Consider the following 23,402-nt stretch of genomic DNA (forward strand, 5'->3'; position numbering starts at 1 on the left):
TTCAGAGCTGTCCCAAATCAAGGCAAGCACGTTGTGTCATTATACCCTTACACTGAACAGTGACTGGGTGCAGACAACCACCTCCAGGCGGAGTATAACTTGGATGGGCCACTTTGACCAATGGGACTCACAGAGAATGGCTTGGGCCATGAGCTGGTCAGCAGCCTGTATTCCCAGAAGCTGGAGGAATAAGAAACAGCATTGGCAGGTCATCTGAATGGGCTCCACGGCAGCTACCACACATTGTTCCTAGCACTTAGACAATTCTAAAAATATCTTCTGCAGTATCTCTGAGTTTTGTGAACATCAGCTCTGTAGCTTCTTTGGAGAAACAGGGTTTTAGATGCTGGAAGGCATTAGAAAAAAAATTGGGGGCAGGGAGAATGAGTTAGGACAGCAGTTTTCTACTACCTAGACCTATGGGCGGTCATACCCAGAGACTTCTGAAATAATGACAAATGCAAAGATTTCATTCGACACCCAACATGTTTATTGGCTCCATCCACTTACTGCTCTTTATATTTTTCTAGCTATATCTTTCTCAGTTTCTCTATCATAAAATGTGAGGTTTCAAACAGATGATCTGTAAAATCCTAGACAGTTTTAATAAAATTCTGATTATATAACTCTTTCTCCTTCTAAATCCCTGCCCTTATCAAATAGCCCAGAGAACAGAAACTTGGCCTAATCCAAATATGTTTTTTTGCCCACAAACATCTATTCCAAGAATCAAATATCTAACAAAAAAAGAAAAAGAACTGGAATTAATGTAGGTCTTTTTATATAATAAATCTCATTAAGATTAAAAAATTAGCTGAAACAATATTTTATTTTATAGAAAATCTGAAACATAGAGAAAAGAATAAAAGCACAACGATCTTAACAAATATGTAATATTCAATTGTATTTCTACTTTTTATATATAATTATAATCATATAGTGACAGAAGTTTGCATCCTATTCTTTTCATTTAACATTGACTATCCAAAGCATTCCCACATGTATTGCATGTTCTTTATAATATTTCAATATCTTTATACTATGTCACATACAGAATGGAATTTACTTACTACTTCTAATTTGGAACATTTCATATATATATATTTATATAAACACACACACACACACACACACACACACACACACACACACACACACACACATTTTTGCTTAACAGACATAGATTTGTCCTCAACGTTTTTCTAAAATTTGGGTTATGTTTTAGGATAGAATCTCAGAAGTGGAAAATGAAGCAGGTTTAAAGGTCAAGGGAAAGCAATTGAGATGATCAGAGAAACAGGAGAGAGAAAGCCAGGAGAGATATTGTTTTATCAACAGGGCCGCCTTGTTCTCTACGTCTGTTTGAGGATGACATTTATTAATGACATAGACCATGACCTGATTCTTTTAGAAGGTCCAAGATTGGGAGTAAACATCATAAAAAAATTAAAAGAGGGGGGAAATAAAAGGAAGGAAAGGAGGAGGGAAGAAAAAAGTACAAAAGAATGACCAAACCTGAATTATTTTATACATTTATGGGTCTCACAAATTGATCTTCTGTTTTCCTCTGTAAATGACACTTCCCTAATTGGGAAGAACACAATAAAGCAATATTACTTTATACTCTATTTTCGCAAAAGTCTTTGTGTGACGAACAAAAGGGCCGATTATGGAAGTCACTTTACACCATAGGCAGAATGTTATTCTAATATGTGGTTTGGAGCTGGGCTGTGAAAGTCTCCTTCACTGGAGATAGAAGAGAATGGAATGTTATTTCTCATTTGGGAACACAATTTTGGAAGAATTACCAACTTTTTAAAGCAAAACCTCTTTCACTACTAAAATTTTTTTTAAATTAAAGAAAAAGCAAAATCTTTGATTTCCTTTATCATAACTTCCTCATGTTTCACTAAACTTGCTTTTTTTTCAGGATGTCTATGTCCCTATTTCCCAGCTGCCCAGTTTCTTTCCCTCTTTTATTTCTAATTGGCAAGATTGACCAGTTAACCTTTGAAAAGCACCCTGGGAAACTTTCCAAGGTGATTAGCCATAGATAATTTCATAGATTCCCTCTGCCTAACTGAAATAAACAACAGGTTAAATCTAGAGCTACTGGGTACGTCTAATTGCTTTTTGGCAGAGCTCAACCAGGCACCAGCACTCCTAGCTGGATTTGGGCTTGATATTCATAGATGAACTTTTTTTTTTTGGTAAATATTTTTAATGCAGATCAATGCAAGTCAGTCCAGAGAAGTAAAATCAGTATCAGAAAAAAATATGTATGTAGCGGTTAATCATTGCTGTTAGTAATCATTCAACCACTGATTCTGTCAGAGCATTGGTTTTAGAGAGATGGTAGGCTTAGGTGGGCTAGGAAGAGCAGAGAATATGATTGTGAATTTTTCAGCAGCTGTAGGTAACTTTTTGTGTAGAGCACTTAATCTCTTAGAGTTTCAGTTTACAGCTCTGTAAAAATGAGTACAGCACAGCAATACTAACTGACCTCTGATGTGATTTGGTGGAATACTAATAAAAATTATAGAAAGCAAATATCAAGTGCTAGGCAAACATTTAAGAATAACCTTTCTCTCTAATGGTTTCCAGTCCTGAGCTTTTCTCTGCTTTCTCAATGATCTTTTTCCTTCTCTGCATCGTCCTTTGTATACAACGTACAGTGCCTCAGCAAGGCTAGCTGACAGCTAGGCTAGCTGAATGTTTGTGTTGTAGATAAGTGCTCCTTTTACATGCAGTTAAAGGAGCCTGCATCCTATAACATGCCTGTGAATGATCTACTTCACTAGTACACAACTTTCAGGAGTGTATGTTTTCAATAGAGTACAGGCAAAACTACCTACAGAATTTGCTACCCTATTTTTTCTGCGAATAAACATAGAAAAAATACTTGCTACTGACTGACAACAGCACATTTTAAGTTATTTGGATTCTAGAAGATGCTGTTTTCTGAAGCTTTACTTAATTTGTTCATCCAACAATTATATATTAAGTTTACTCTTTGTATTTCCTGCTTTTTAGTTTGGGGAATTAACAGAGCATTAAAGAAGGGAAATTAGTTCTACGTTTTTAGTTGGGAGACTTAGATATAAGTAAGTAAATTATACAACGATGTCAAAAAACCCCACAAATGCTTTATAGATAGCAAGAGACCCCATGAAAGGCCGTGAGTGGCCAAGGAAGGCATTTTGAGTAGTGGCAGTTGCTTAAGAGCTGAATAATAAGAAAACATAAACCATTAGATGAAACACTTTCATCTGCTGCCACCACCACGTGTCTCCACCTTGTGAACTCTGTCCTCCCCCATGTTGCTACTGATGACCGCTCCCTGTCTGTCTCCCTCCCTCGTCAGCTGGATTCCAGCTTCTCTTTCCCACTCAGGGGAATCACACAATTATTTCCTTGCTTTTCTGCAAAATCGAATATTCACTTTCTAATAGTCCATTCTTATTGAGACCTAAGCATAATTATAATTTTTCTTCTCTCTTGAAAAATACTCAGATTCTACATTCCTCTCCTATTACGATCTCAGTTATCCACTCCTTTTTACTGGAAATTCCTTGAAAATTTTCCTTTTTGTCTCTATAGTCTGTTTGGGAGCCACTCTAATTGTGCTTTAACTCTCAGCACTCATTGAAGCAGCTTTTATTAAATAACTGATAACCACAATGTTGACAAGGTTGGTGGTCATTTATCCAAACCTGACCTATCAGTAGCAGTTAGCAGAGCAGATCACCGTCCTTGAAACACCTGTTTCAACCTAAACTAAGGACACCATGCTTGTGGAGATTGGTGCCCACCTTACTGCCTGCTCCTTCTCCTGTTCCGGGATTGATCCCTTTCATTTTCTCCACATGTTGGAGTTCTCTGTGACTCAGCTCTCACTCTCACTCTTCTCCCTTTATATTCACCACTTAGGTAATTTCATGGATTTAAATTCCAGCTCTATGTTGGTGACTCCCTAACCTATCTCCGTAGCTTGGAGGCCCAGACTCTTATATCCAGATGGTTGCCTGATACATCCAAAGGCAAGTCTGATAGTACCGCAGCTTAGCATATCCCCCCAAATCCCTGAAACCTTAGAAAATAATTTGTCCCTTTGATTAAAAAGGGAAACATGAGAGATAAAATGGTTTTATGAGAGACACTAAAGCATTCGTTTTGGACCATTGTCCCCAGGGTCACTGGCACGCAGGGCAAAATTTCAAGAGACTATTAGAGCCAGAGTCAAAGACTTAGAGAACTGATTTTCACAGCATTATAGCTGCTAGAGATATAAATTTTGTTCTTGGCCATCTACCAGTGTGACCTTCGGAATCTAGAAAAAACTTTTTTGAGTGTATATATGAGTATGTATGTGTGTTTATATTACCATTTTGAAATAACTTCTATCATTTTGGGTGGGCAATATATGGTGAATATGTCTACCCAGCCTTCTTATACTATAACAAACTTTTAATCATTTAAGAAACATTAAATTACTTAAGAAGTATTAGTTGAGCTCCAAATAACCACTAACATTGTGACAGATATTGAAAATATCAAATACTATGATGTATAATCTGATAGTAAAAAGCTTATAGTCTCTGAGAAGACTTATAAAGTAAATAGTGATATAAACGGACTATATGCTAGGAGGTATTTATCAAATATAATTTGATATGAATAAGTTTTAGCTCTAAATACTGACCAAATACCAGGAGGCTATAATCTTATATTACTTCAAGGATGTGAAATTTGCTATTTTAAGTCAGTTTAACTAAAACATCTCCTAAAATAATTTAACAGAGACAAAAATTGTCTGATATGCCAAATGTAGATATTTTCTTGGTTTCTTACGTAAATTGAATTGCTTTTCATTGGTTAGGTTGATGTCGAATATGATAATCAATTTGAGAATGTCAGGGGAAAACTCAGAAAATAAAACTTGTAAGGTATATAGCCCATGTAATTCTAATTACAGAGTTGTTTTGTATTCTATTTATATTTAATACAAAACAAAACAAAGAACATTAATAGTTTTCTGCATGAAAAGATTTAAGGTAAATAAATGGGAACCTTATACACAGGTGAGCTTACTTCTTTTAATTATAATTTTTAAAGGAAAGAGCCAATTAGAGTGCATCGAGCCTAGAAAAACGAAAACATTTGGATACCACATTTGTGTGTTTTTTTTAAACGCTTCAAGTTCCCCAAGTTTATGAGCCCAGGACAAACACAATTAAAGTCATTGGAGAAAAACACGGAGCTATTTGGAGATAAACTTTTAATAAGTCAAAGTCTGATACATTTAGGAAACAGCTTATAGAGACGTGTGCTTTTAAGAGGATGAAAATGGGGAATGGGGAAATGTGAGGCTAGAAAAGTTTGTGATCGTTGACCAACTATGTTTTAGGCCCTCCATCCTCGGCACCAGGTTCGTGGTTTACGAGGACTAAGCCACTTAGCTAAGCGGAGAATCACCTGCTAAACCACGGGGAATGCTTCACTGGTTTTCAGGTGGACCTCCTTGTGTTTGTTTTCTAGGGGCAACGCGGCTTCCTTTCCTCACTTTCTGCTACTTGTGGGTTTGCAAGCAATACGGAACTCTTCTAGAAACTGTTTCCAGAAATGGTTTCTGTATCTCTGAGCCAGTAAGGAAGACTCAACTTTCCCTTGTGATAAATGTCTTCCTTGGTTCTCCTTAGGGATTTCGCATCTCTGGTGCTCTCCTGACAGCCCTTTTGACATCTGCTTCAAGCCACTGCTTCCTGTCTCACGAGGGAAGCCGGGAATTTTGATTTGTAAAAGGTTGCTTTTCATTGAAGCCAGGGTTTTTTCACGGCTTTTATATACAACTTTATCTGTCTCTGGAAATGTGATCTGCATGATAGATGTGAGGATATGAGTAATCTGTTCCTACTTCTTTTTGGATCTTCAGTTTTCCCCTAGTTGACTGGGAAATTTACAGATTTCTACAGAACTGACTCTTTCAGTGGAAAGGAAGAACTGAGTCCCAGGTTGTACCTGGCTGGAAGCCTGTAGTGGGCCAAACATTATGATTGATGTTGGAAAAGCGTCATCTAAGAGAAAAACATTCTCCTCTAAGGGTTATGCTTTTATTGAATTGCCATTTGCTTCCTGCTGTCCCTATCCCACCTCTGCCTAAAGCTCTATTTCTGAAATAGTGTCCTTCCTCTCATTTGTCTAAGAGAGCCACAGTCAAACATCATGAAAAAGCATTGGGAACTAAAGATGCCTTTAAACTGAGAGGACTAGTCAGCAGGGATCCAGGATTTCAAATCTCTGCCAGGAAGTGGCTTCAGACGCTTGGAGCCTGAAGATGGAAAATCCTAACCCTTGGTGTTGCTTCAGGTTCCAGCAAGTAGGAACAGAGTTCCCATAAAACGAAGCTAAGGTCGCCGGCACAGTGCAATGGGTTAAACTGACATGACCGGAATTGGACAGCAACCACTGCCGGCCCCATCTCGGAAACGAGGTAATTAACAAGTCCCGTTCCAAGTCTCTCCTTCGTCCTTGTGACTTTATGCGCTTAATTGTAATTTATCTTTCCTCCTCTCACTTTCCATCGTGTGTGTGTGTGTCGGTGAAGCGATTCAAGAACTGCTGGGACTGAGCTCCCACTGTAAAAACCAAAAAGCAGTGCTCGGCGCCCGTGAGGGCCCGCTCTGCCGGGCGCTGAAGCTCGTGACAGTACGGAGCTTGTTAACTCCAACTCTTCTCCGTTGCACATTTTTTTTTGTGACACGTTTTACAAAAACCCACCCCGGGGAGAGAAGGGCCAGTTGCCTCTTTATTACAATGTGGAAGAGGCACATTAGCGTTCCAGTCTATATATTATGAAATTAAGTGGATACCCTTGGGGTTAATTCCTTGTTGTAATTGTAATGAAAAGAAACAATTTCTAACCCTCCATTTAAGATCTATAACTATTAAAATCCACTAGTCTTAGTGACTCCTGGGGCCAGTGGAGTGCTTCAGTGTGTCTGAAAAGGGCACTCCTACAGTGTCCAATATCAGTAATTTAAAAAATAACCACCTCCAAGTGGGAAAACGAACAAATGAGTTTTCCACTTAGCCCCTCCCTGCTGTTTACCCAGGGTGTGTTATATTCATCAGCTGTGTGAATTTGTATGCATATTAAAAGAACAGGCCTGGGTTCTAGGATTTTGGTTGGATAAGAGGAGGGGAAGGGTACAGCGTGATGCTCTGCAGGAAGAGCTTTAGAGTGAATCATCCTAAAGGACAAACTTGAAAGAATTGTGAAAAAGGACCATGTTAGAGAAAACCGGCAGGCTGCCTGCTCCTCTCCCACCTCCAGAGCCTCTTCTGCGTATCTTAGAGTGGTTTTCACATGTGCTTTCAATTGCAGATAAAGACATATTTTGCTTTCTGATATTTAGCCTGCTATAATTGTTTATTGTTAGTGGCAAAAAATGGACATTCTGCATATGACATCTGATTTAATTTCTTTATTCCTGCTATTAAGGCCATTAAAATACCAAATTTACTAGTGTATTATCGTCTGACATGGTGTAAATCACTGGTTGGTACATACATAGTGGATGATGACAATAATTTAAAATAAAAGAAAGGGACGTTTCAGTTTGCAATAGCGTTAGCATGTGAAAAGGACTGTGAGGCTTCTAAGATTTCTGGTGGGAGTTCTTTTTAATAAATGTATTTGTTCAGTTTTGGTTGATACGATCATAGCTCTTTTCTCTCCTTTCACTCATCATAATATAAACTGCTTCAGAAGAAAGAAAACACAGTTGCATGCTTGACAGAAAAAGAGCAAACTAAGAAATAATTGTTGTATTAAAAAATTTCCATTCTATTGCCTCAGGAAATGTGATAAAAAGTTCTATTTAGAGTTTTTTATTTATTTATTTTTTAAATAATGCATTATATTATATATCACAACTTAGGGGGAAAAAGTTTTATTTTGGGTGAATAGTTCCTGTTAATCATGCAGGATAGCTCATGGTGACTTTATATATGTGTGTGTGTCTCAGAATGCTCGAGAAAAGTCATTATCCTTTGCTATTTCTGTGACATTTGCAAATCTCGGCATTTCCAGATTTGACTCCCATGTAGTCATTTCAGAATGCCAGCAGAGGGCTGGTAATGGCCCATCATGTTTAGGTCACTGGCTTGCATCGAACCAGGCAGGTGGTCTAAGTGAAATTAGCAGGCCTGTCTCAAGTCAGTTCTCACTTTCTTCCAGTCCTCTCAAACAAAACATTTTGCCAGTCTCATTTCTGAGCTTCCCACTCATCCCTAATTGGCTACTTCAGAGAGGAGAAGATCTTCAGACATTTCAACGTGAATGTGAAGGGAGAACTGCTTTGCATTGAACTCTACCTGGGACTATCTGACTCCTAATGTGATTTTTAAAGCTTGAACTTTTAACTTTTGAAGCAATTTTAGACTTACAGAAAATTTGTACCACTGCAGTTTGTGTGCCCTTCATCCAGCTTCCCCCTAATATTAACAAGTTACATAACCATGGTACAATGATCAAAACCAGAAAGTTAAAATTGCTGTAATACTAGTAAATGAATAATGGTGTATTCAAATTTCTTGAAATTCAAGATTATTCTTGAATTATTATTATTATTATATCATTATTCTTTTTTAAAATTCAAGATTATTCAAATATTGGCAGTTTTTGTTTGTTTGTTTCGTGTCGAGATGAAGTCTTGCTCTGTTGCCCAGGCTGAAGTGCAATGGTGCGATCTTGGCTCATTGAAACTCCACCTCCCAGATTCAAGCAATTCTCCTGCCTCAGCCTCCTGAGTAGCTGGGATTACAGATGTGTACCACCATACCTGACTAAATTTGTACTTTTAGTAGAGATGGGGTTTCACCATGTTGGCCAGGGTGGTCTCGAACTCCTGACCTTGTTATCTACTCACCTCTGCCTCCCAAAGTGTTCGAATTACAGTTTTGAGCCACTGTGCCTGGCCGACAGTTTTTTCCTTAATTTTTTTTCTGTCCCAGGGTCCAATCCAGGAATCCACATTACATTTAGTTGCTTTTTCTTCTTCTTCTCCTCTAATCTGTGACAGATCCTCAGCCTTTCCTAGTCTCAGTCTCTCAAATTTGGCTTGCTGATAGTTTTTCATCATTGGATTAAGGTTATATATCTTAAGCAGAAATACCACAGATGTGATGTGTCCTTCTGTGAATGCCGAGTACACTGTACGTGATGTAGGTAAGTCTTATTATTAGTGATGTTGGCCATGATGGCTTGCTTGAGGTCGTGTCTGCTGGGTTTCTCCACCATAAAGCTACTATTTTCCTGATACAGTAGTTTTAACATCCAAAATTATAAGGCCTTTCCAAGGAGGTATCTGTTTGTGTGTGTATTTCAAGAAGAAAAAGGAAGAGCCGCCCTTCTCTCTAAGTCTTCATTTACAAAAGTCTAAACTCATTTATTTATTTAAGCAATCTTCATTTTTCTATCTAGCTAATACTGAAGGTGCTTATCTTAGTTCAGGCTGCTATAACAAAGTATAAATTGGGTGGCCTATAAACAACAATAATTTAGTTCTCACAGTTCTGGAGACTGGAAGTCCGAGACCAGGGTGCCAGTATAGTCAAGTTCTGATGAGGCCCCTTTTCTGGATACAGACTACTGGCTTCTCATCGTATCCTCACATAGCAGGAAGAAGGCGAGAGAGCTCACTGGGTCCCTTTTATAAAGGCACTAGTTCCATTCCTGACTGCTCCACCCTTATGACCCAATTTCTCACAAAGGCCCACCTCTTCATACCATCACGTGGAGGGTTAGGATTTCAAAATATGAATGTTGGTTAATGCAATGCAATGCTCAAATAGTTGAAGTTAAATGATGCTTAGTTCTGTGATCCCACAACCGTAATTGTAATGTTGGAGGACGAGAACAATGTAAGTGTGCGGTCTGGGCTTGGAGGGAAGAAACCTGTAAACCTGGGCCAGTGGAAGCCATTGACGTTAGTTGCTGGGCCAAGCAAACGAATAGAATTTGGAGTACAATTTGAGCTGTATTCCTGAAATCGCTTTTAAATTTCACTAACATTGTGAACTGAATGTTGTCCTCCTGCATTAGTCAGGGTTCTGCAGAGAAGCAGAATAATGCACACACACACACACACACACACACACCCCAAATGTATATACGTGTGTGTGTATACATATATGTGTGTGTGTGTGTGTGTGTATATATATATATATATATATATATATATATATATGTATATATTCCCTAGAGAGAGAGCTAATTCCCTAGAGAGAGAGGTAGATTATGGCAATTAGCTCACATGACTGATTACAGAAGCCAAGTAGTTCCATTGGCAGTCTGCAAGCTGGAAAGCCCATAGTATAATTCAATCTGAGTTGCAAGGCCTAAGAACCAGGGCAGACAGTGTTGTCAGCCTCAGGCCATCTGAAAGCCTGAGAACTGGGGTGGGAGGGTGCTGGTGTAAGTCCTAGAATCTGAAGGCTCAATAACCTGGATCTTCACTGTCCAAGGACAGGAGACGATGGATATCTCAGCTCAAGAAGAGAGAGAATTTGCCTTTTTTCTATCTCAATAGATTGGATTATGCCCTCCCACACTGGTGAGGGCAGATCTTCTTTACTTAGTCTACAGAGTCAAATGCTAATCTCTTCTGTATACCGCCTCACAGGCATAGCCAGAAATAAACCAGCACCCTCTCATTCCCTTTCTGCCATATGAGAATACCATGAGAAGTCAACCTTTTACAACACAGAAGAGGGTTCTCGCAAGAGCTCAAACATATTGGTACCCTGATTTCAGACTTGCAGCCTCCCTAACTTCCAGCCTCCAGGGAGAAATATACTTCCATTATTTATAAGCCACCCAGTCTGTGGTACTTTGTTATAGCAGATTGAACTACAGCAACTACTTTGTGTAATTTAAAAAATATGTTTCTGTCTGTAACACTGTACTGTGATCCCCGGGAGGTTGGGAATTGTGCATCATCTCTCTTTGAACTTGCAATATGTGGCAAATACCTGCTGTAGCAGGTGATGAATATGTGTTTATTAAACACAAGAATACATGCTCAGTAGGGAGAAGGCAGAAATTAAAGGGACCGGCATGTAGCAAAAGAAACTCATGACTAGACTAAGACAGCCACAGGGATCTATAATCATGATGTGTCACCATGGAGTATGTCTTGTATCTTATACACTTGTGGGGAAAGACCATGTGCGCCCTGTATACTGTTTTATTTATAGTTCCTAAGATAGTCACATGGAAATATTTAGGCAACTAATGGATGTTGGCTGTATTTGTTTTCTATTGGTGCCATATAAATTACCACAAATTTAGTGGTTTAAAGCAGTATCTCTTATCCTACAGTGACTTGGGTCAGAAGTCTGACACAGAGATCTTATTGAGCTAAAATCCAGGTGTTGGCTGAGCTGTATTCCTTTTTGGAGGCTCACTGAGGTTATGGGCAGAATTCAGTCCCTTGTGACTTTAGGATTGAGGTTCTTATTTCCTTGCTGGCTGTCAGCTGAGGGTGGTTTCCAGTTTCTGAAGGCTTCATCCATGGCTCATAGCTCATTCCTCCATCTTCAAAACCAGCAATGGCGTGCTGAGTAGGAATCTCTCCTCCTCCTCCTCCTTCCGTTGTTACATCTCTCTGACCCTTCCACCTTTTTTTCCCACTTTTAGGGTCCATGTGATTCCATTAGACTCACCAAGACAATCCAGGATTATCTTTATATTTTAAGGTCTGTGTGGTAAGCAGAAGAATTATTCCTCAAAGATGTCCATCTCCTAATGCCTGGAATCAATGAATATGTTACATTACATAGCAAAGGAGAATTAAGGTAGAAGAAGGAATTAAGGTTGTTAATTTGCTGTCTTTAAAATGGTAAGAGCAGCCTGGATTATCTAGGTGGGTGCAATTTAATCACAAGGGTCTTAAATGTGTAAGAGGCAGACAGCAGAGTCAGTGTCAGGGTAATGGGCTGTGAGACGCTCCTTCAGCCACTGCCAGTTTTGAAGAAGAAAGGAAGCCAAGACCTAAAAATTGCAGTTGGCCTCTAGAATCTGAAGAAAGCAAGCAAATGGATTCTCCTCTGGAGCGACCAGAAAGGCATTCAGCCCTGCTAACACCCGGGAGACCCATTTTGGACTTCTGACCTCCAGAACTGTAATAAGCTTGTGTTGTTTTAAGACACTTAGATTGTGGTGATTTGCTGCACCAGCAGTAGAAACCAATGCAGTCCATAACCTTTTCTCTATCTGCAAGTTTCTTTTTACTATGAAACGTAGCATAGTAGTCAGTGGGGGAGCATCATGATTCGGTTTATCTCGGTAGAAGAGGGACTAACTGAGATTAACATTGTTAGAAGAAGGAGAAATAGAAACAACACAGGAGGCAGTGCCCTGTTTCTGCAGTATTTTGAGGGCTGCATGCTACATTCTTGTGCTTGTGCTTTACATATTACAGATTAGATTGATTCCATTCTGTTGTTCAGATGTGGAAACTGAGAATCAGAGGGCTTAAGTAATTTGCATAGTTGACAAATGGCAGTTAGAATTTTATTCTTTGATTTTCAGACCTATTTCCTTCATCACCACCCCCAACCCTTTAAAAAATGTTGATCTAATACTTGTGGAAAAGAAAACAAATTGAATGGTAAAAATTTCCTCTGGCCCAATTCCCCTTCTGCTTTTCTATTAAACACTAGCCTTTGAAGTCTTAGAATGGCAAATCAGAACTAAACGGTAAAAACAGCCAAGAATAGATTAAATAGACCATAAATTGAGAAAGTAAAGATAAATTGAGACACTTATTAGTATTTTAAAATGAGGAAATAAATATGAGAGAAATAGAAACACTGAATTTTCCTTCTAAGAGCTGTAAAGTTTTCAACGGTTATGTTTACCTCTTCAAGTTACACAGCTGGCCTTAGAACTGGTTTGGATTTGGAACTGAATTAGTAAAAGAGGCTAATTATGAAATTAATATTACTGCAATTGATTATCACCGGGGCAAGCGTAGAGAAAAATTCTGAGAGAGCATAAATTCAGAGAAATTATGAGCACATTAAGAACCTGCTCATGTTGTTACAGAAACTCATAGAAATGCTCTTAAATGAGGTTACAACCACAGGATCACAGAGTTGTTACAACGAAGTTAAACTTACTAGGTTGAGCAAAGATTTTCTTGCTTTTGGACTAGACCACTGAGAAATCATGACTTCCCTCAGTCTTTCCTGTCTCTACTGGGTTGTGTATTCTTTGTTACTGTGGTGCTGTTGACATCCTCAGGGCCAGCAATCTGTGAAATCCATCCAACCACTGAACATAGATCCTTCTGAGAGCAGCTAACAGATTATATGTCAGATCATTCCTGCCTCTGATATTGTGCCAGTTCTACTATATAGAAAACCGTAGATATCTCAAGGCTGCCTTTCATTTGTGATCCCCTTATTCGGGGTGTAATATTTCTGATGTGTACTTCCACTATTGGAAATTGTCTCAGCTTTCAAATACTAGGGCTAAAAGTTCTTCGATCTTTCCAACTGCTTCTTGTTCCTCAGCACTCCTTTACAAAAAATCGTTAGATCTTCTTAAATGAAACTTTTGATAAATGTACTTTTGTACTGAAGTTAAACCACTAACATATATTTTAGATTAACCCTCTCACCCCACTCCCCACCCACTTTTCAGGTATAGATGTCTGATATAGAAGGATTTTATTGCTAATGGGGGTTGAGAGATTGATTGAGCCTACTTCAGGATTTTTTTATCCTCATTAAAGAGTCCAAGAGAATGATCAGTCATATTCAGAAGTTGTGACTAGTGATGATGTTGAACAGTATTGGGAACAGCATGTTAATCCAAGCAGAATTACATGACCCTTGAACATCACGGGGGTTAGGGTTGCTGACCCCTGTGTGTCCAAAATTCACATATAATTTTTGAATCCCCCAAAACTTAACTACTCATAGCTACTATTGACTGGAAGCCTTACCAATAACATAGTCAATTAACACATATTTTATCTGTTACATGTATTATATACTGTCTTCTTACAATAAAGCCAGCTAGAGAAAAGAGAACATTATTGTTAGAATCATAAGGAAGAGAACATATACTTATTATTTGTTAAGTGAAAGTGGATCATTATAAAGGTCTTCATCCTTATCTTCATGTTGGATAGACTGAGTAGGAGGAGAGAGAAGAAGTTGGTCTTGTTCCTTCGTAGGTGGCAGAGGAGGAAGAGGTCTTGGAGAAGGTGGAGGGACAGGCAAGAGAGGCAGGCACACTCTATAATTTTTATTGAAAAAAATTCATGTGTAAGAGGACCTGTGCAGTTCTAACTCATATTATTGAAGGGTCAACTACTCTCTTTCCTGTAATTCTTGAGTGGTTTAATTCTTCTTCTTGATGGCCATCAATTTTTCTCAGAAATGCTACTGTCTATGTAACTCTGGATTTATAGAAATTTAAAAGAATAAGAAGCTCAGAAATGAATATTATTGGCTAAGTATAGATGGAGAAATGTAGGACTTATTTAAATTTCTGTATATTCTCTGCAAGAGTTTGTAAATTAGGACATATCTTCTGGACCTGTCTCTGAACACAGCTTGTTTGACTTTTAAACTGACCGCTCCATTCAACAAAACCAAGTGTTTAATGGTTGTTTTTCTAGATTGATTGGCTAACTTAGTGAAACAAGATTTTGTCCACTGTACAGGCTTACACTACCCACTAAATCAGGCATCCCCAAACTTTTGACACAGGGGGCCAGTTCACTGTCCCTCAGACCATTGGAGGGCTGCCACATACTGTGCTCCTCTCACTGACCACCAATGAAAGAGGTGCCCCTTCCTGAAGTGCGGCGGGGGCCCGGATAAATGGCCTCAGGGGGCCGCATGCGGCCTGCGGGCCATAGTTTGGGGATGCCTGCGCTAAATCTTTGAGATAGGGACAGCCATGACCTTTTCCTAAGCAAAGGCATCTGTATTAGTCAGTGTTCTCCAGAGAAACAAAATAAATAAGATATACACAAAGATATTTATGGTAAGAATTGACTCATGTGATTACAGAATTTGACAAGTCTCAAAGTCTGCAGGATAAGTCAGCAAACTGTGGACCTATGGGAGCCAGTGGCTTAGTTCCAGTCTTAGTCTGAAGGCCTGAGAACCAGGAGAGCTGATGGTGTAGTTGTAGTCTGGTGGATGGCAGACTCAAGACTCAGGAAGAGCTGATGTTTTTGTTTGAGCCCAGAGGCAAGAAAAAAAAGCCAATGTCCCAGTTTAAAGGCAATCAGGCAGGAAGACTTCTCTGTTAATTGGGGGAATTTCAGCCTTTTTGTTTTGTTCAGGCTTTCAACTGATTGGATGAGGCCCACCCATATTATGGATGGCAATCTGCTTTACCCAGTCTACTAATATAAAGGTTAATTTCATCCAAAAACACTCTCACAGAAACGCCCAGAATAGTGTTTGATCAACTATCTGGGTATCCAGTGGCTCAGTCAAATTGACACATAAAATTAGTCATCAGTTTTCAAAAGCATAGAGTATTTTTAAATGCTTTAAAAAAAAAACATTAAATTTTACCAACTCTAAACTCAACCCCAGTAATCTGTCTGGGGTACTCTTATTATTATTTTTTAAACACAAGAAAATGTGACAGGGTTCAGATAATATCAATACTGAAGAGACAATGAAGAGCAAGATATTTGCTTCCCTGCTCTGCATGAATCTCAATGACTAACACAATCATTGACCTGCATTATGAAAATTTCAGAGGAGAGGTGTATAAATCTTCAGCCTGTAGTATTTCCTCATTGATAATTCCTTCTTGGGGTGACCCTGTGCTCTTGATATGCCATGTTTGTGCTGTCACTCTCTGTGCTGCATGGAAGTCTAATTGTGCCAGCCTGTGTTGGCTGCCCTCAGCATATTCTCTGTAGCCGTGACCTCTTTAGTGACTTTATCAGCTCACGTGGCTGCTGCTTTGACATTCTGTTGGCATCTGAGGAGAGGACATCACGGATCCCATCCCTAAATGCTGCAGAAATGATGATTAGAGGGAGAACTGTCAGTGAGTCATTGTGGAAAATGATTTTTCTGTAAGTAATAAGGAGAAGTGTGTTGTTGAAGATTATAAACCCCACCATAGCATCAAAAACCTGACTATTTAAAGTATACATGGCAGTTTTCAAAAGAAGAGATGAGCTCAGTGGGATTCCTGGTTGTTATGCATTCAATCTTAAATGGATTTTGGGGGAGAAAGAAGTATCATCTGGTTATTTTAAAGAGTTTAAGGTGCTAAAAAAAAAAAAGAAGTTTTATTTGTAAATACTCAAACTTTTGAATATTCTGCCTACATTTTACTTATTTTATTCTTGTTGATCGGCTTATCTTCTCCCTTAGAATACTTTCTTAGTGATTATTTTAAAGCCTTAAATAACATACTCCCACCATTCTACCACCCAAACACAATTAACTTATTTTTGTAATTTTATAATCCTATATAAAATATATTTTTATTATGTATGATTATATATACTTGTAATTTAAAACTCATATCATTTAAAGATATCAATTGTTAATATTTGGCTCCATTGAAAGGAAGTTTTTCTTCTTCCTTTGGAAAAAGTTTCTATTCCACCTCCAGTCTATCCAATGTCAGCCATGATCATATGGTTAAAACTGGTAGGTGTGGTAAGCAAAGTGTTTCTCAGTTGCCTTCATGATTTCAAATAAATATAATGTGATGGATCTGTTGCTATAGAGGCAATCAAAATGCTTTGTCAGACGCATTCAATTATGAAGATTGTTGAGATCAACAGGGCGATATAGTCTTATAAAGTATTACATATTTTAATAAATATATTCAAATCTGAGAGTATATTTTAAACTATACATATATGAATATATATAATGTATGTAATATACATTATATAATATGTAATATATATATTTTAAAATATGCTCTTGTGGAAAATAAGTTAGATGCCATGGTACCTTTTGATTCAGACTTTAGGAGGTGCTGTTTTATTTAAAAATTGAGTCTTTCAGAATGGTCTTTTAGTAAGTAATATGGCAAATTCTTTTTCCGAATTTTAGGGCAGTGCAGTTTGCATGACAATGACTGAACTCCTGAGGCCCAGTGATGTTTGTGTGCTTAGCGAATGCCTCTAACTTGGCAAATATATTTTAAATAAAATAAATTCTGATTTTGGAACTTAGTGCCAGAAGACATCCTTGAAGGTGGAAACATATGGCCATGACTAGAGTCTGGTTCAGGGCCCTGAAGTTTTAAAATCCTAATGCTTCCTGCAGAAACAGAGCTCTGAGAAGGAAAATGAAGGAATTATCCTTTCTTGATACCCCAGGGTACTGCACTATCAAGTGCATTATGGTGGTTTTATACATTCTCAAGAGGATCATTAGTCTATTTCTCTACAACAATTTTTATGTTTTTTAATGCACGTCAGTGTGGAAGGAATATCTAACTAACCTATTTATAAGGATCATAAAAGATTGCTTTTCCTCTTAAAATTGTGTTATAAAAAAATGAGTCTTTACATAGCTTTATTGCTGATGTGTTTTCAAGATTTTTTCTTTTTGTGAAAAATATTTTTTTCTTTTAAAAATATTAGCCGTTTTACTTGTCTTTTCTCATTCATGAAAAGAAAGCCATTGTTAAAGGTCAGCTGAGAGAGAGCAAGCTCTCACATTATCTCCAGACATGATGAATTTAACCCTAAAGCCACCTCCAAAATCCAATACCAACAACAGAAAGGGTTTTCCTATTCACAAGTGAAGACTACTCTCTGTAGCTATAATCTAAGAGCATTATTAAAAAGGTTTAACAATTCTAAATTGGCAGTTAACCAATCATGTAAAAGACCTCTCACTATTCCCTTTCTAGTTCCGCTTAAAATGGTTATTTTACTCTCCTAATATAAGCACATTGCATCCCCTAAGGAATTAACTTTATGCTGTGATTTTTTTGAGACTTGCTCTGCTACCCACTGATAACACATACATATATGTATCTGCTAGGAGAGTTCGTCAAGTTATGCTGTAGTGACAGTCTCTAATTCTCATTGGTTAAATACACCAACGTTTACTTCTCTCCCCAAGGAGGGCACCATAGAGCTCTGCTCATTGTAGTTACCCAGACTACAAAGGTTTGATTTCAACCATGTGGCCAGAAGAAGGGAACGTGGTGAATTTGGCACGAGCTATTAAATCTTGCAGATGAAAGGGATGCATTTTCCTTCCTCTCACATTTCACTGGACAGAGCAAGTAATAAGTTTATGCCTAAATTTGAAAGGGACAGGAATATAAGAAATATGGTGAAGGTCTTAATGACTGTGATAACATGATATCTATATGTGCAAGTATATATATATGAACATGAATCTGTGCTGGAAAGCAAGCTGGCTTAGGTAGATAGAGCTATGATTATGATGGAAGGAAACTACTGACAAATTCCATGGGTTGTAGAGATTAAATATTTTTAAACGATTTTTGATTTACAGTGGAATATGAGGATATTACAGAGTTCCTGTATGCTCTACATTTACATTTTCCCCTATTATTACATTTATATTAGTATAGCACTTAACGATCAAGTACTGAAACACTATTTTTAACTCAAGTCCATGCTTTCTTCAGATTTCCTTAGTTTTATCTAACGTTTTTTTGGTTCCAGGATTTCATATTGCATTTAGTAGTGATGTCTCTTTAGGTCCCTCTTGACTGTGAGAGCTTCTCACAGTTTGCTTGTTTTTGATGACCTTGACAGTTAAAGAACAGTGGTCAGGCATTTTATGGAATGCCCTTCATATGGGTTTTGTCTGGTGTTTTTCTCAAGCCTAGACTGGAGTTATGGGTTTTGGGGAAGGTGATCACAGAGGTAAAGTGCCATTTTCCTTATATAACATATAGGAAAATAGTATCAACATGATTTATTGCTATTGTTATTGACCTTGATGACCTGGCTGGGGTAGTATTTCTCGTTTCTACATTGCAACCTTTCTCTTCTTTCTACCTTTTCATATTGTACCTTTGAAAAGACTCACAATGAGCAGCCCACCCTTATGGAGTGGAGAGTTATACTCTATTTTCTTGATAGGGATATATCTACATTATCTACGTGCATTATTTGGAATTCTGCATGAAAGATTTGTCTTCTTTCGTGTATTTGTTTATTTCTTATTTATTCAACATTTATTTTTAGTAATATGGATTCACATATATTTATTTTATGCTTTAGGTTATAATCCAATACTACTTAATTCTTGTTTTCTCAAATTGTTCCACCTTTGGTATCCATAAGATACCCTATCAGCATTTATTTATTTTATTATCATTATAATTTTTTTTAGTATTTTCTTACTTTCTGCTGTAGTTGTAGAGATCATGCCTCTAAAAGTTGAGTTCACAGTCCAAATGAGCCATCTGTTAAAATAATTTCAATAATTTCCTATATGTTCATTTTTACTTTGTTGCCTGGTCTTTGCTAAGAAATATAGGAAGGTGTCAAAATGCCTGTCAGATAAGTTGATCCTTTAAAACTGGCACTGACCTGAAGTGTAATGAATAACAAAATTCCTTTTTCTACAACAGATTACAGAGTCCAAAAGGGAAAAGATGTGCTGAGGGCGAGGTTGGCTAAATCAGTTGTTTCTGCCCTAGAGATGCTTTCTTCTTTCCAGCTGTAGCAGCTGTAGGAATAGCAACCCAGTGGGCTCCTTCACTTTCTAGCATAGTTCCAGGAAAAGGGAACCTCGCCTGCATTAAGATATCATTAAGATATTGAGTGTCCTGATGACTTTTTTCTTTCAAATACGGCATTTAAAAAAAAAATTAGCTTCTGTGTAAGGTACATCAGTTGTGTAATTAAGTAGCTTGTTTATAATAGTGGTAATCGTTTATATTTTTGCTCTGGAAGGCTAAGGTTAAAAAAAAAATTCTACCATTTTTGCCATATGGTACTTAGTAGAGTACAATCTCTCACTCTCTCTCTTGCTCTCTCTGTTACGAGGAAAGCAATTGCTAAAGCTGTTCATAAATGAAAGGATCTTTATTAAGTATTCACTTAAATTGTGATTTTGTTTTGTTGCCATGGCAGGGACTGTCACTATCAGCTCGGGTCACGAAGCCTTTGGATAACTGGTAGACAGTAATCACCACCAATCTGGGCTACATGTTTTGATTGTCAGTTCAGGCCTAGAGAACTCCGACTTGTTTCCCATCTGCCAGCAGATATCCTTAGGCACGGGAATATCACTGCTACTGAAATATATCATTCATTTGTTGTGCAAAAGAATCAGGAGTATACCAAAGGGACACGAGATAAAGTGACTTTCATTTTAACTGGGGTAAAGGACATTCAATGGAAACATGACGAATGGTCAAAAACAGTTGGGTTCCTTGTTTACAGCAAAGTAGTTCAGAACTACTTCACACTGGAGAGTACTCTTGGAATTGGGTGAGAAGGGACATGGGCCAAGAACAGACTCGCAGGCCTGCAAGCAGACATTTCTGGAGAGATTTCTTCTTCCATGTGTGCTGTAGAAAAGCGAAGGGAATGTGGCAGAACTTTAGATATCAGTTGGTTTCTTCCATGGCTGAATCCCACATCATTAAGGGCTGGCCTTGAAAGTGAAACAGCACTTTAAATTGGCTGCTAAGTTGTGCTTGTACCTAGTACAGAGAACAAAGGTTTTGGGCAAACGTGTTCTTGGCGGCTTGTGCTACCTTGTAAGAGGGTTGATGTTTTCTACACCATATAAAAATTCTCTGTGGTCACCTGTGCCAAATGCCGTTCCCAATCCCCTCAGCACTAGGAACACTTCAGCCGCTACAAAAGACCTCTTTACTACCACTAGAATTCGCTACAAAAGACCTCTTTACTACCACTGGAATTCAAAAGACTTGAAAGGTCTCTAGGAGGCACTGTAGAGAGAGAATTTGCAGTTAGAATTAAATACCTTTTAGTTGAGGAGAACCAGTTTCACACTGGTCTCTGAACTTGGAAATCTTAGCATTTTTTCCCCCAGGAGATGACGGGGTGTTGAAATCAGATGGCCGAAGCGGTGTTACATGAATGAGAGCTTAAAAAAAGATTAAAGAAGTTTAAGGCAAAGTTCAGATATATCTTTACTATCTTCTCCAGCACATTGACACAAAGGATTAAATACAGTTTAGCAGAAAAGTGGAAAAATGATTTTAATAGAATATGGTCAGAATTTGGAATCTCAAGGATTGTCATCTGTATTTCTGAAAGTAGAATATTCTCCATAAAATTGAGAAGTCATTGAAGTTATATTCTTCTGTAATGACATTCAGAAAAATCCCTATTTATTTTGACCTGAGAGAAGGAGTTGGGGAAAAAAAAATCTCTCCTAGGAATGAATATTTTATTTCATTTTCTTCCGGACTCACAATCATACCTGATTTATTGTTACATCCGCCAGTGGCTGAGGTTCTTAAAGATCCCAAATTGTGCTTGAAGTCTCTTTACAATCAACACAAACTTTATATAAAATAAGTATTTCACTGATGTTAGTACAACTGGGCTGAAAAAAAAAAAAAAACTCCTGGAAAGTAAAACCCTTAATACCTTATATATGTACAATCAAGAATTTAAATGAGTTTGCTTCCTTGGCACTTAAATTTTCAAAATTAAATTAAGACTGAGATGATACTTTAAGACATTGTACTTTGACAGTACTTGGTAAAGGGAAAAAGGTCCCGCAAGTGCCTAACTTGAAGAGCCCCGTGAGATTCTGAGAAATATAATTTTTGAATACTTCAACTTACTAGTGTCTTTTCAGTACTCAATTAACATAATTTGACACAATTATGGGTATAAACATTTTATAGGTACTTGGTAACAAGAGTGTTAAAAAAGTGTTGATCTCCATTCGCTTCTATTGGCAACATTCACCTAGTTCTAGCATGACACTTGAATGAGCAGTGAAATATACTCCATACTATTAATAAAATTCAAAGCATATTTCATCTTGACACCATCTCACAAGTTTGACACTGTGGTTCCTCTCTGAGGAATTTTGAGTCATGGAGACATCCCCTTGCTACATCCCCATCTCAACTAGATGATAATTTGATTCAGACTATTTCAATAGATGCCAATGTGTATATCTTCTCTGCAAAATAGAGTCATACCCACAGAGAAAAGAAGATAGAACTAACGGGTCAACATCATTTTTGTAAAGGAGTATCTCAGAGGTTTAAAAAAAAATACTTAAGTGTGACTTTTCCAAATTCTCATTTTTATCATGCTTTGTCAACAGGACCTTCAAGAATATAAAATTGAATGAAAAAAAGAAATTATGACTTTTAAATTATGTCTTGATAAGGTTCTATTTTTAATGAAATGCTTTGCAAAATTTTAATAATAATGGAGGTGGTTTAAATAGCTGTAAACCATTTCCAAATCCCACAGCATGGAAATTTGTGGATGTCAACAATTTCATACAAGTGTTTTTGGTTTGATATGTTTTCTAAACAGCTAGACCTTTTTGTGTGTGTACTACCTAAAAATATTTGAAAAGAAAAAAAATAAGAATTGTGGAAGAAAGAAGCTCAAATATTCGGGAGAAAAAGGATAAAAATGGTGAGATAGGACATTTCTTCAGTTATATTTTCCCTCATTGTTAATCATTACTTTCTGCTTTCCCAGAATTAAGAGGATATCCATTGGGTTTGGAGCTATTTTGCCAGTTCTGATTTAAATTTCTACCCAATGAAAATAATCTGATTCATCTTAATACTATTGAAAATGGAAAGTAAGCCCTGTCTCAGTTAACAGCAATTTTTTTGGGGGGGTCAACATTATTAACCATACTAGTCATTTTCATTTCAATGGTAGTTTCTGATTAGATATTGATTTTTAGAGATGTATTTTCTTAAATCTCCTATGTACAATCATTTCGCCAGATCTAAGGTTTTTCCCCCTTAATTGTAAATATATATCACTCAATCTGATACTTATAATAGTATTATGATAGAGTTTTTTTTTTTAAATTTAATACCTCTAAAAGTAAGAATGGTGAAATAATGTGAATAATATTCACTTATATCTGTATACTTAAGTACAGTTTTTGACATATTATTTCAGTTGATATTCACAATAACCCTTATAAGTAGGGAAAACAGATCTGAGTAAATTAAAATGTTTTTAATTATTAGGAGCTAAATACTCTTGTAATTCTGATCAAATTATTGAATTTCATCACGTTTATATATACCTTCTAAGATTGGCGCAATTATTCTCCCCATTTTATAAATGAAAAACCTGAGGCTTGGAGGAGTTGGGTAACCTGACTAAGATCATGAGTTGGTGAATGTCAGCGCTTGAATT

Source organism: Saimiri boliviensis, chromosome 11 (genome assembly GCF_048565385.1).
Source record: "Saimiri boliviensis isolate mSaiBol1 chromosome 11, mSaiBol1.pri, whole genome shotgun sequence".
Lineage (NCBI taxonomy): Eukaryota > Metazoa > Chordata > Mammalia > Primates > Cebidae > Saimiri > Saimiri boliviensis.